This window comes from Dermacentor variabilis, chromosome 5 (assembly GCF_050947875.1).
Source record: "Dermacentor variabilis isolate Ectoservices chromosome 5, ASM5094787v1, whole genome shotgun sequence".
Classification (NCBI taxonomy): Eukaryota; Metazoa; Arthropoda; class Arachnida; order Ixodida; family Ixodidae; genus Dermacentor; species Dermacentor variabilis.
The window spans coordinates 65,525,382-65,539,225 of NC_134572.1; positions in this window are offsets into that span (position 1 = coordinate 65,525,382).

Here is a 13,844-nt window from a genome sequence, read left to right on the forward strand (position 1 = left end):
ACGCGTTACCACGAAGCCGAACGACACCAAACTTATGCGATGACATAAAAAAAAAAAATCACTTGCGTTACTTGCGTGTAGTCGGATGTCAAATATTACACGCATCATATGTGTCTATTCGCATACCATTTTATTAAAGAACATAAAAATAACGTGGCTTATCGTATATATTAACAAGTACATTGGGTCTGCTGTCTTTTCTACCGTGATAACACTGCCAGTGCGAGGTGAGACTGCGATACAGTTTATTTATTTATTTATTTATTTCTCTTAATCTTTCATCGGTACCTTGTTCGCTGTTTCACTGCTTGTTGGGCATTATTTTCTCATAGTTCTACATTATCACGCAGGCTGAAGTGAGCCGCCGGTTGTTTTATTAGCATTCTTATATGAATTCAAAGGGAAGGTTGGTGCCTTTTCGTGTGCACCGGGTAATTTTCGTCACATGACAAACACATTTAGAAGATCCCGAATAGCGCCGAAAAGCACCGAATGAGCACGAACACATCCAAAGAACTGTGCACGAGTCCAGGAAGCCTTCTATGGTACCAGCCTGCTTCGCAAAATTTTTAACTTCCTCTCTGCTAAAAGTATAGAAGTTTAGGAAGACAAAACAAGTTTTGCTCAATAAGTCACCTGCTTGCCACGGAAAACTAGCGGAAAAGACTTAAATTTGCGGTTCGGTTATTACGCTGAAGTTGGGACACTCTCGCATTGTAGCTTAAGCCAGCGATACATTTCAACACCAGAATACTTCCTAACGAATGTAAGCGTGCACATGATAAAGGGGAGGTAAGCAGAAAAGTAATTTCCTTCGCGCAAATGAACCGGAACATTCTTGCGAAAGAAAATTTGTACAATGTTCCCACATGGTGCCATCGTATCATTTATTTGGCCTGTACATGCCTTAATAGAGAAACACAGACTGCTTCTACATTCGCCATATATTTACTCGTGTCCCTATAGTGAAAAAAAATGGCTTTCCCTTATAAGGCTTATCGAACTTCCCATTAAGAAAAGTCCACAGATGATTGCGTGACGACTTTCACGTGCGTGCAATAACCAACGAACGTTCAATGCTGTACACTCTTTGCATAGTGGTTGTAAGCACTGTTATTTATTAGTAGTCTTAACGTGAAGGTAATTATTTTATATTTCAGAGTTCTTTTTCTTTCTCCCGCTTAGTCAATAATTTTCCAGGCCGGTCATGCAGCGACGAACGTTCCAATATCCGTAACACAAGATAATCGTTAAGCTAACACTGTGCTGCCTTCTTTTCTATCACAGTTTATCACGCTCCATCGCCCAAGTAAGCCAAGAGTTCAATAAATGTCTCCTCCTTGTTGTTCCGCCTGTTTAGTGAGCGTGCGCGCGCGCACGCCATACAGAGATTGCATCTTAAGATGCAATGCACGCTTATAGCAAAATCCACGAAAACACCCATAGTCACTGAGGCAAGGAATTGACGGCAGTCAAAGCTCATTCTAAGAGATTTGATGCTAACTCGTGTTTTTAATGAACCAGGATGATTGAAAAAAGTGGATGCTTTATGGTGCCACCATTAAGAATCAATGAAATATTACTATATACCTTTTAAATTATAGTCAATAATTTTTAAGTCAATAGGTCAATTAAGTCAATAATAATAGCGCCCGTGGTGTCGCCTTCTTTCTTGTGTGTGTTGTTTTTTGGCGCAAAATCTTTTCAGTGTGCAATAGGTGGAATGATTTAACTGCATACTGGAAGACAAGCCAGTGCTCATAGCATACCACTTTTGCTGGAAAGTTTGTGGTTAGAACGATTTTCGAGAAATGCGTGCTGACCACGTACGTGTCGTGAAATACATTGTAGCAAACTGGACTCAGTCTGGTTAACCTCCCTGCCTTTCCGTCTTCCCTTCTCTCTCTCTCTTGCTTTTCCAGGTAAGAGTTCTACACACATTTTGCACAATGCAGGAAGATATAATTTCGAACAGCAATGCACATTGCTTGACATAATGAGTACTTTGATTACACTTTACGGGTGCTGGCGCAGTCACTGTTCTATACCCGCACAGACGCTCTGTAGTAGAGTTAGAAGCTGGAAAAGTGGGCGCCAAACAAGAGAGCAACGTTTTTTCGCATGTACTTATTCTGCTAGCAGCTGTGGAACAAATGATTTCGCGCCGGCACGCAGTTTGAAGTCGGTTGACCTGACAAATTATTCGCCAAGTTATTCTACGGCGTGCATCCGCATGAAATTCTGTAAATAGTTGACCATTAGGAATAACTTGAATAACATGAGGCCGAACAACATGGTCCCTGTCGCAATTAGCGAGCAGCCTGAGGCGTGTACATGATAACGCGGAGCTATATACACTTTCGCTCGGCTCTATCACTCCAGCCATTTTTTTGCTACTTCAGAAACAGGTTCATTTACCTTTGTCTTACTATATCTTTTGTAGCCACTAGTTACCTCTGTATGGGTACTTTGACATGATTAGAAAGCATGCTGAATAGTTTCTGCGCTATTTCCGGACGCTAGAGACGAATAGTCATCGGCAAATTTTCGCCTATATGACACGGCCGTTCAGATGATCAGATACCCTTACAGGGTCTGAACAGGAGGGCCCAGCGCTTCGATGTATCATGGCTTCTCTCTTCTTTAATTTTGTTCTCTGCTGCTCAATATAGTTCTATAGCTGGTTTCCTCTCCATCATGTTGTTACATCATGCACCTCCGTTTAACACCCTTTCCTCCGCCACTGTCCACACGTCTGCGAACATAATATCTACTGGTGCATTTTGTGACATATTTGCGCGCTTTTTATGTGCTGTGAGTGAACATTCTTCAAAAGTAGCCAACATTTCCCCTTGTTCTTCCTACACCTTCTCATGAGACTGCAAAGGACGATTTGTCAAATGCGGGCAACCGCCGAGATCTCCCCCATGGTTTGCGAGCATATATATATTCTGGAAGTGTCTACAGAAAATCTCCTTTCATTTCATTTTATTATCTTAAAGACCCCATTCTGGGTCTTTAATTACATAAGGGTGGTTACATGTATGTTACTTTACATAAGGGGTGGTTAACCTGTGTGCACAAGAAAAGGCAGGTGTTACGGTGAAATACAAGCTTGAACAGTTTCCAGAAATTCTGAATGACATGTGATGGCAGTTACATCGAAGGGTAGGTCATTCCAGTCTTTGGCAGCCCGAGGAAAAAAATGAAGCTTGAAAAGTGACAGTTCGTGTTCGAGGACGAGAAACTTGCAATTGATGGCTGGTGCTCTATACATGCGTGACGATGATGGCATGATATAAGGTAGGCAGCTTAGCGAGCTGTAAAATAATTGCGATATAGAGAGAGCGTGGCGATACGATGACGAAAAGCAAGAGATGTCAAGCTAGATTCTGTCTTTAAGAGTGAAATGCTTATGTTATATGGATATGAAGAATGGATGAATCCACTCGTACGATTCTGAACTGACTGGAGTGCAATGACGATATATGTTTGATGAGGGTTCCAGATGGCAGTGGTATATTCCTGTTGTGATCTGATTTACATGCGAGTAGTTTTACTTGCTGTGGAGCATGACGAAGGCGATGTCTCAAGAACCCAAGGGTCTTGTTCGCTGACGAAATTACGTTAGTCGCATGCGCATCCCAGGAAAGGTCGTGGGACAGGGTTACGCCTAAGTACTTATAGGCTAGAACTTATTCTGCTGGGACGTTTGCAGTTGTGTAAGTAGAGAGATAATGATAACGATAAGATAAGGATAAGAAAAGCTTAGAGCGGCTAATGACAGTCAGCATGCTCTCTTACATGGAACATTATGCGCTGTTATACGATCTACCTTTTCTTAGTCCGACAAGCACATAGTCAAATCAAAGCGTTTTGCGTGGCCACCTTCGGCGCTGTGTAAGCTGCTCCACTTGGAACTTTAGCGTTAACTCAAAACTACGCGCACATTGAACATTGGTACAAACTCACTACGCCATAGTCATGACGATGATAGTGAAGTACGGGCATCTCATTTATATCTATAGATGATATGAACTGATACACTTCACCCAGTTCTTTCTTTCAACTTTCTGGTGTTCTCACATATCTAAGTACCTTGGTACTATACGGAACTTTAGATTTTGCGTAGGGAAAGTTAGGTAAAGCAAACAGGTTAGCTTACAATATAACTCCAAAAGGTATACAAGAGAACTCAAAGGAGTACAAAACAACGCAAGCCGGGCGTTACATTTTGCGTATGCTAAGGTCTCTTTGGGTACCCAAGCCCCCGTTTGCCGCACACAAAATCTCAAACTTCCTTATGGTGCCACGTTCGTTGTTTCCTGACGCACTAAAACAAAAAGAAAAACACATAGCGCGATGTGTTGTTTATAATCATTGCTACATTTGCAGAAAGCACATAACCTATTCAGCGCGTAATAGGCAGATTAAGCTCTGAAGCTTGGCGTGGGCCAATTACACACATGTACTAACGAAGACGAAGCAAAATAGCACGCGGACCCATTTTGTTATTGGACAATAAAGCAGTAAATCGGCACGGAATGTAAAGGCGGCACGGAAAAATCGCTCACTGCGCAGCGCACTTGAGTTGATCTAAGTCCGGTAGGCTCTAAAGACTGCTGCGGAATAGCGATATAATACATGGTTAGAATATAAAAGAAAATCATATGTGTTACTAAAGAAAACTTTAAGAGAACAATATCTGGCGGGCGGGAGATAAGAAATTTATAAGTGCACACCTAAAAACTTGCAACAGCCCCTGTAGAGCCGCTATAGTGAGGAATTAATTAAATTTATCGAAGTACCTTAATATTCAAACTATAAGTATCGCGTCGGATACAATTAGCTTGCTATTATCTCGTATCTGCATCTCAAATACTTATCGACTCGGTATCTTGTACCTGTATCACGCTACATTTGCGAAGCACCTTTGCCCAGCCCTGATTTGGTATTGGCGGCGAGGAGTTACGGAGTCGCCATCTATCGGAAGCGCCTCGCTGGCGTAGTATGAGGGATCACGTGGCGCGCTCCTCGTAGGTTCTGCTGTCAGCGCTCACTGAAAACACCACGCGCGAGCTCTCCCGGACATTTCTGTAAGTACGTTCGAAACGAGAGAAGTTTCTTATTGTCTAAATAATAATCTTGGGCAAACTGAAAGCACACAATCGTTTACAGACGCTGTCGCTTTACCGAATACGTACAGTGAACGCCACTGCGCGCGGTCGCCGCGATGGAGTCTCCCAAACCGGCTTCTTGCGTGAAAGGTAAGTAAACGCTGAGAGCAAGCTATCTGAAAATACGTTCTTATAGTGTTTGTATAACTAAATGGAGCGTAATAGAAAAGCCTCAATGCAGCGATCGCGCAGATTCGCAGCGACCGACTGCGCGTCTGCATGCTTGTCCGCGCACTGTTTCGCTTTCTCCGCGCGCACTTTTTCGCACCGTGCCATGAGCTTTAGGCCGCAGAATATGAGCATTTGACAGTATACAAGCAACCATTGTTGCGTGGGCGCTATCAGAGCTGTTCAAAAATAATTTCATTGTAGAGACTTCGACGCCTACGGGGACTGTGATGTGACGTCGCGACGATTCAATCTTTTTTTTCTTCTAAATTCTTTGACCTTTCGATACTATTTCTCGAGTTGCGTCGCACTGTATGTTTATCGGTGTTCTCAGCGTGCAATTCCCCGCTGCTCCTTTTTTGTAATCCAGTGCATTGATTCATAACACAAACATGACCATATGCCATGCTTTTTTTAAATGTGCTTCTTACCGCTGCCTTTCCTCCACTGAACTTGCCATTTGCTATAGCATCGACAAGTTCAGAGACCAAACCGTCATGACACTAGTCGGGCAGCGGACTCGGGCGAGCGTCTCAGTGCGCGTTTTCAGAACATCACAGACCGGGCGCCGTAGCAAAAATCTTCCTCGCGTCTGTGCTTGCTGCATACCCGAGTTGTAGCCGATGACTGCTTGCCGGTTTTATGTTTCGCGAGCCAAGCTTCACACAGCTTCTTGTCCTGCGGCTACGTATGAATATGGCTGACACCGTGCTCCGTTGCGTGCGTCCGGCATTGCGGCACCGAGCAGTAGCCTACCATGTTGTGCGCCTTCAAAGGCAGCCTCTACCTATTGTAGTGCTTTCAAGCGTTGTAAAGGAGACACTCGAAGCGGGAAAATCTCGCCACTAAATGAGGACCGCAGCGTACGAGGGAATTTAAACTCTCGATTTCAGCTCGCTTCGGCGCGGCCGAAGCAGCCGACGCGGCCGCTATGTCCACGTGATCCCTCCTAGCACGTCACGCCGACGGTGGCGCCAGCTTTTCCAGTGGTGGAGCTCGAGGCCAATAGATAGCACAGTTAAAAGGCCGCCTCTTTTCACTCTCTCCCATTCGGCCAGCGTCGCGCAGAGTGCGATCAACGGCGCACAATGAAGAACGGGTTCTGGTTCTGTGTTTTGGCTGGCTGAAGCAACGCGTAGCGTCCACTGCACTGCGTCGAGTCGGTGAGACGGAGTACACGTATCGGACGCGCGCTTTCCAGTTAAACTAAAAGAAAACACGGCGGGACATTTCTTGTTTTGCGATGCTTAGGAGGATGACAGTCACTCTACACCGGCGCTGTGGAAAACAATGCACATTCAACAAAGGTACTCCCTCACAATCTATATCGAAGCCAGTTTTTTTCTTTCGGAAGAAAATGGAACGAAACGTTGCTTCCATTTCTGCGAGCGCGTGCAAGTTTCTGGGAGTGGGGAAAGTGAAGTGCGTGTGTGAACGACGACGATACCATGTTTTCCGGGCGCGTCGAGCGAAATATGCGTTATCGAAAGCATCATTCGTCGACGCTTTTTCTGTGGGACGCGCAGAGAGAGAGAGAGAGAGAGAGAGAGAGAGAGAGAGAGAGAGAGAGAGAGATTACAGTGGCGCCGTATTTGTACAACTTTTCCTCTGGGTGGCGTGTCTGTTTCGAAACCCCTTTTTATTTCGCCCTTCGCCTAAATGCCACAGAAAGCATATGCCGCCCCGAGCGTGTAGGGTAAAGGGAAATGGGGACCTTTTACGGCCGGCCGATGATGGATGCTGGCACGAACGTGCAGACGTGGACCGGCACTTATCCTTCGATCGAACCCCATCAAAGCTGGGTGCAACTCACTCTTTCTCTCTCCCTCTCTCCATCTTTGTTTTCTTTGTGCCTGCGCACGCACTTTGTAGTCTTTAGCGCCTTTGAAACTGACATTATTCTCCTTGGTGTTCAAGATGGTAAGGATGGTTGTTATGGTTCTCTTGCTGAGTGGATACGTCATAGCGAAGGAGAATTTTGTAATTAATACTAGAGAAAGCAGATGTTGTTGAGTGTAACAGCGAGTTTAAAATAATAGCGGTGATGACACCGGAGATGATTAATGGCAATGATAACAATCAGTGTTTACGATAGCGACGCTGATGGCAGCGGTGGTGACGGCAGAGTAGCAGCAGCCGCTATTGCTGTTGCTGGCGGTAGTGGTTGGTGATGGGGGTTGTTGGAGCTAGTTTGGGTGAGGAGTAAGATGATAATGATCATGATAACGACGACGATAATAGCAAAGACATATAATATTTACTTTTCGTGAGCTAACCTGTACGCTATCTCTCAAGAGCGGCTTTAGTAGCGTCACAACTCGCAAAAATTTAACCGAAATGACTCGCGCTTCGTTAGAGTGCTCCGCCCAAATTTTGCATTCGCTCTAGCAAAGGCGCGGACAGCTCAGGCTGGTGAAGGACTTGCAATGTCGTCCACGGAAGCAAAGACTTAGTAAAGTGTGCTATACGCCTGCGGTCCCCTCAAGTACCTCCTTGAACAATCGTCTTGATGTGTCTTGCGAGCTGCGCTTCGGCGAAGCGGGAGGGATTTTAAATGCGTAAGCATTTCTGTGCACGCCTACCCAACGAGAAATCTCTCCGTCACGCAAGACAGTGGATGGCTCATACCCATCTTAACAAGCAAAATAAAAAAAAAAAAATGTTCAGCCCCTCATACCCACGTAAGGCAGAGGCTACAAGCACTCAGCAAAGTGAAGCGAACAGTTCATACGCTCACTGAAACCACCCATGTAGCACACAGAACGGCATACGTTTCAATAAAGAAGAAGCTCAAAACAAGCATCCGAACCATCAATAAAGCATTGCATACCTTCCTCAGCAAATGTAGTGGTGGTTTTGCCACAGCTTCGCTAAATAACGTTAATTCACCGTAATTAAAGCCAAAGGTCGTGCATTCGACTCCCACCAAACGTCGAGGGTTCGAGTGCCTTATTCAATTATATCTCAGTGAACTGTGGCTAATTAACTTCGCTCAAAATAACGCCAATGTTCGTGTGTTCGAGTGCCATAATGAACGGTACCTTAATTAAACCTGCCTCATCATGTTCGCTATGGAACGTGATAAGCGAACAGCCGATAAAGGTTGATAAGGGTTTAAACTGGCCGGATCAAGTTCTGTAACATTGATAATGACACCAGGATGCGTGAAAATGAGAAAGTGGCAGAATGCTTACGCAACTTTGACAACTACAAGAGGAGTTTCTGCGTGAATTTTTCTCTTTTCAATGCGAAGCGTTGTTTGCCTCTTCCTTCGACTTTTTCACTAATGCTGCTGCTGTCTTGCACGCCGCGTCCGAGGGTTGCTGGGAACGTGTGGGTCTACATGGCAGAAGCGTGGCAGAGGAGAAAGAAAAATACAGAAAGCATGCCTCGTTTGGGGTCTATTAGGCATTTCCAACGAGAGCTCGCTGGCCGCCGCAGTTCAGCAGCGCACTCTGGAGCTCCCTAGTCGTCGCCACAATGCCTTCTGGAACGTTCGTGATCACGCATGAGCTTCCCCGCAAAATTATTTCAGAAACTGCGGCGCTTACCTTTGTACTTACGCGCGACAGTTCGGAGAGTATATAGAGAGAGAGGAGGCAGGGGGATTAGTAGAACGACGAGCTGACTAAACGAGTGAATCTGTCTTGACGCTTTTCGCTTGTTGCAGCTCGCATACATGGAAGGAACGTGGTATAGACGGGAAATGCGCCGTCAGAAAGTATTTCTCGCTCGGGGCTTCTTCAATAAAGAAAACACAACTCTTAGGCATGCCATAAGTTGCGCATAAACATCACAAATGTAAATTGGGGGCATACGGTACCGTACGTTGGTGCCATTTCTGAAAAAAAAAAATAAACACCCTGACAGTTTGTTCACGTGGACAACTGATGCACGGAGTGTAGACGCGAAGCCGCATCAAAGCACCGCAACGCAAATGCAACACTATACGCAAGCGGCCGTTGAGCAATCAACACTTCAGACATAAGTTGATGCGCAGTGCGAATCAAAATGACAGTGCTTACATTTTCGGACGCTAAGAACAATGACGCGCAACAACGCCTCGAGCAGACACGTCTCGCTCTGTGTTCGGTTTACTACGTACATAGACAAACAAAAGTAGTGCAGGCGAGGTAACATTTAACATCACCTCGTGGCTCTCGTATGCCGCGTCAAAACCGCCACCAATGGTTGTCACTCAGCGAAAACAGCGCAGAAAGCTCCGCTTGCATCGATTCCCATAGGGCGTGGGATCTACATGATCTTTTCAACCATATTTATTGCCTTCGTTTCATTTCTTTTACATATTTATTTAAACCCGCGCTCAACCTCCCTGTCCTGGTCTATATAGAATTATGTAAACTTAGTTACCGGCAGTTCAGGATACCCAGTACGACATTTTACCACCATTTTATTCAGTGCAATCGGCTGTTTTTGCAGTAGTTTTCCTTTCGAAGGGTAATAACGAAGCCCAAAGACGATTTCGTCGACATACTATACTATACATACTATACTATACTATACTATACTATAGCCGAAAATCACATCGCCTTTTAGTATTTTTACCTAGCAGGCAAGTAGTACACCTTGCTGTTGCTCATCGGAGAGCGCAGAGGGACGATTAGCAGTTCTGAAGTTGCTTCAGTGTAAGCATATTGCTACGGCACAGTATGTGCGATCACGAAAGGCGAGCAGTGTGAAGACGACGACGACGATTAGAAGCTAGCGCGGGCTGTTGCCTCTTGGCCAAGCGCAGCGTATTGCCTTGTAGCCTTGTAAATATACTTGTAAATAGCTTTTCGTCGGTGTCTTCCTACGTAACATATCTGGTGGAGGTGGACGTTCCCTGTACCTCGTCACGGAGCTTCGCAGTGGACGGTACGTCGTGCCTTCCTTCATGGCTCCCGGCGACGACAACCCGACTCCGCCGGCTCCGACACCTGCTGCCACTTCGACGACCTACATCACTCTCCCCGCTCCCCGTGATCCTGGCGTATTCTCAGGCAAAGATGGGGAAGACGTCGATGACTGGATCAGCCTGTATGAACACGTCAGCCGCAATAACCGGTGGGACCCTACTATTATGCTCGCCAACGTAGTCTTTTACCTCGGTGGCACACCTCGAGTTTGGTATCGCACGCACGAAGATGAGCTCACCAGTTGGGATTCCCTTAAGACACAGCTTCGAGACTTGTTCGGCAACCCCTACGGTCACCAACTTGCCGCGCAGAAGGCGCTTTCCGGCCGTGTGCAGACGTCAACAGAGCCCTATGTCACGTACATTCAGGACGTCTTGGCTCTGTGCCGCAAAGTTGACACCCACATGCCTGAGTCAGACAAGGTTTCCCACATCCTCAAAGGCATTGCCGATGACGCCTTCAACTTGCTCGTGTGCAACAACGTAGCGACGGTGGATGCTGTTATAAAAGAGTGCCGCCGCCTGGAACTCGCCAAAAGCCGACGTATTGACCCGAAGTTTGCCCGTCTGCCCAACACCCCAGCGACATCTTCCTGTGCCGACGCTCCTCGTCCCAACAACACTGCTGATGTTACCAGGATCGTCTGGCGTGAGATCGAGGCCGCCTATCCGGCTGCCTTCGACTCCAGTCCCACTAACACATCTGCAGTCACGGTCTCACTGATCCAGGCAGTTGTCCGCCAGGAGTTCGAAAACATGGGTCTTCACACCATCTGCTCGGCCCATCGCCCTGATACCCGCCCGGCTTCTTCCATTCCGCCCCGTCCCGCATCTTCTTACCCACCACGTTTCCGCAACCCATCTGAATGGCGCACTGCTGACGACAAGCCCATTTGTTTCTACTGCCATCGAATCGGGCACATTTCTCGGCACTGTCGCAGTCGCTGGAGTTCCCCGATCCGATCTACTTACACTGCCTACTCTCGCTCCCCAGGTGGCCCTTCTCGTCCCTATGCCGCACCTTCCGATAATGCCGCCACTGATTCTCCTGCAACGAACCGCCCCTATTCTCGTTCGCCTTCGCCCCAACGACGACAATCTCGCTCTCCCCAGCCCCGTCGCTCCTATTCGCCAACTCCCTTCGGACGCCGCTCCCCGCCGGAAAACTAGACGATGCAGCGCCTCGAGGTGACGCTGCATTGCTCCCTACGCCGCCAAATCCTCTACTGACCTTGCCCACTCATCTGAACCTTCTTGACGTGCAAGTCGACGGTGTTTCTGTGTCTGCACTCATAGACACTGGGGCGCATTTGTCCGTAATGAGCGCTGACCTTCGTAACCGGCTCAAGAAAATTATCACGCCCGCCACGACGCCTGTTGTCCGTGTCGCCGATGGCGGAACAGCCCCCGTTATTGGTATGTGTACCGCCCGCGTCTCCTTCGCCGATCGCTCAACAATCGTGCTATTCACAGTCATCGCCCACTGTCCCCACGACATCATCCTCGGCTTAGACTTCCTCTCCGCACATTCTGCTCTCATCGATTGTTCCGCCAGTACTCTCCGCCTTGACCTGCCTGTTCTCGATCCTGCTGAACCACACCCCAGTCGCCTCAGTTCCGCCGACTTCGTTCGCTTGCCACCTTCGGCACTGACCTACGTTGACCTCGTGTCATCCCCACCAGTCCCCGACGGTCACTACATCGCGGCTCCTATGCAAGACGTCCTCCTTACACACGGGATCACAGTACCTCATACAGTTTTATCTATTACGGCGAATTGCGTCTGCCTGCCAGTGGTCAACTTTGGCTTGACGACACAAGTGCTGCCACGTGGGATGTCTCTGGCCCACCTTTGCTCATTCGAGGATCACTCAGTAGCATCCATTGCAGTTGACGACACTTCATCCGATACTCCTCTACCATCGCAGTCGGCAAATTGTACCATCGCTGACTTCCAGAAAATGATTGCCCCCGACTTGCCGTCCGAGCACACTCGTGAACTCTACCGCGTTCTGTTTTCCTACCACGATATTTTTGACTTTAACGATCGTCCTTTGGCCCAAACTACAGCTGTCAAACATCGCATTAATACCGGCGATGCCCCTCCTATTCATCGCCGCCCGTATCGAGTGTCACCAGCTGAGCGTCAAGTTATTCACGCAGAAGTTCGCAAAATGCTTGACAAGAACATTATTGAACCATCACATAGTCCATGGGCGTCACCTGTAGTACTGGTCAAAAAGAAGGATGGCTCATGGCGCTTTTGCGTGGATTATCGGCACCTTAATAGGGTTACCAAAAAGGACGTGTATCCCCTACCTCGGATTGATGACGCCCTTGACTGCCTCCACGGTGCTCGCTATTTCTCCTCTATTGACCTTCGCTCCGGCTACTGGCAGATTGCCGTGGACGATCTCGACCGCGAGAAGACTGCTTTTGTCACACCCGACGGTCTTTATCAATTTAAAGTGATGCCGTTCGGTCTATGTAACGCCCCTGCCACTTTTGAACGCATGATGGCCTCCCTTCTTCACGGATTCAAATGGTCCACGTGCCTGTGCTACCTGGACGACGTTATCGTATTCTCCCCAACGTTCGCTACGCACCTCGAGCGCCTCTCAGCAGTCCTGGCCGTTTTTCGTCGAGCCGGTCTGCAACTCAACGCATCCAAGTGCCAATTCGGCCGTCGCCAGATTACCGTCCTTGGACATCTCGTTGACGCGAACGGAGTGCAACCGGACCCAGGCAAGATCCATGCTGTTGCGCACTTCCCTGTTCCGAAGTGTGTCAAGGATGTGCGCAGCTTCATCGGCCTTTGTTCGTACTTCCGCCGTTTCGTGAGAAATTTCGCCGCCATAGCACGACCACTAACCGAGCTTTTGAGAAAAGACGCCCCTTTCCAGTGGGGCGATAACGAGGCCTCTGCATTCTCACATCTAATCGACATTCTCACAACGCCTCCCGTTCTGGCCCATTTCGATCCTTCTGCGCCTACCGAAGTCCGTACTGATGCCAGCGGTCACGGAATTGGCGCGGTACTGGCACAACGTCAGCGTGGCCACGACCGGGTTATCGCTTACGCCAGCAGGCTCCTCTCACCCGCGGAGCGCAACTATTCCATCACTGAGCGTGAGTGTCTGGCCCTAGTTTGGGCGGTTGCGAAATTCCGCCCATACTTATATGGCCGATCCTTTTCCGTTGTCACAGACCATCACGCGCTTTGCTGGTTATGCTCACTGAAAGATCCTACAAGCAGACTTGGCCGCTGGGCCTTACGCCTCCAAGAATATTCGTATACTGTCACCTATAAATCTGGCCGACTACACAAGGACGCTGACTGCCTGTCTCGCTACCCGGTCGACGAGCCTGACGACGCCGACAGTAGTAGCGCCAACGGCATTTTCTCTGTGTCTGCCTTCGCTAACATCGCCGATGAGCAGTACCGAGACCTATCGCTGCGAGCACTTATCGAGCGTCTGCGTTCTACACCTACCGACGCATCCGTTCGCCGATATGTCCTCCAGGGCGGCATTCTGTATCGAAGGAACTTCCTCCCTGACGGCTCTGACCTTCTTCTTGTC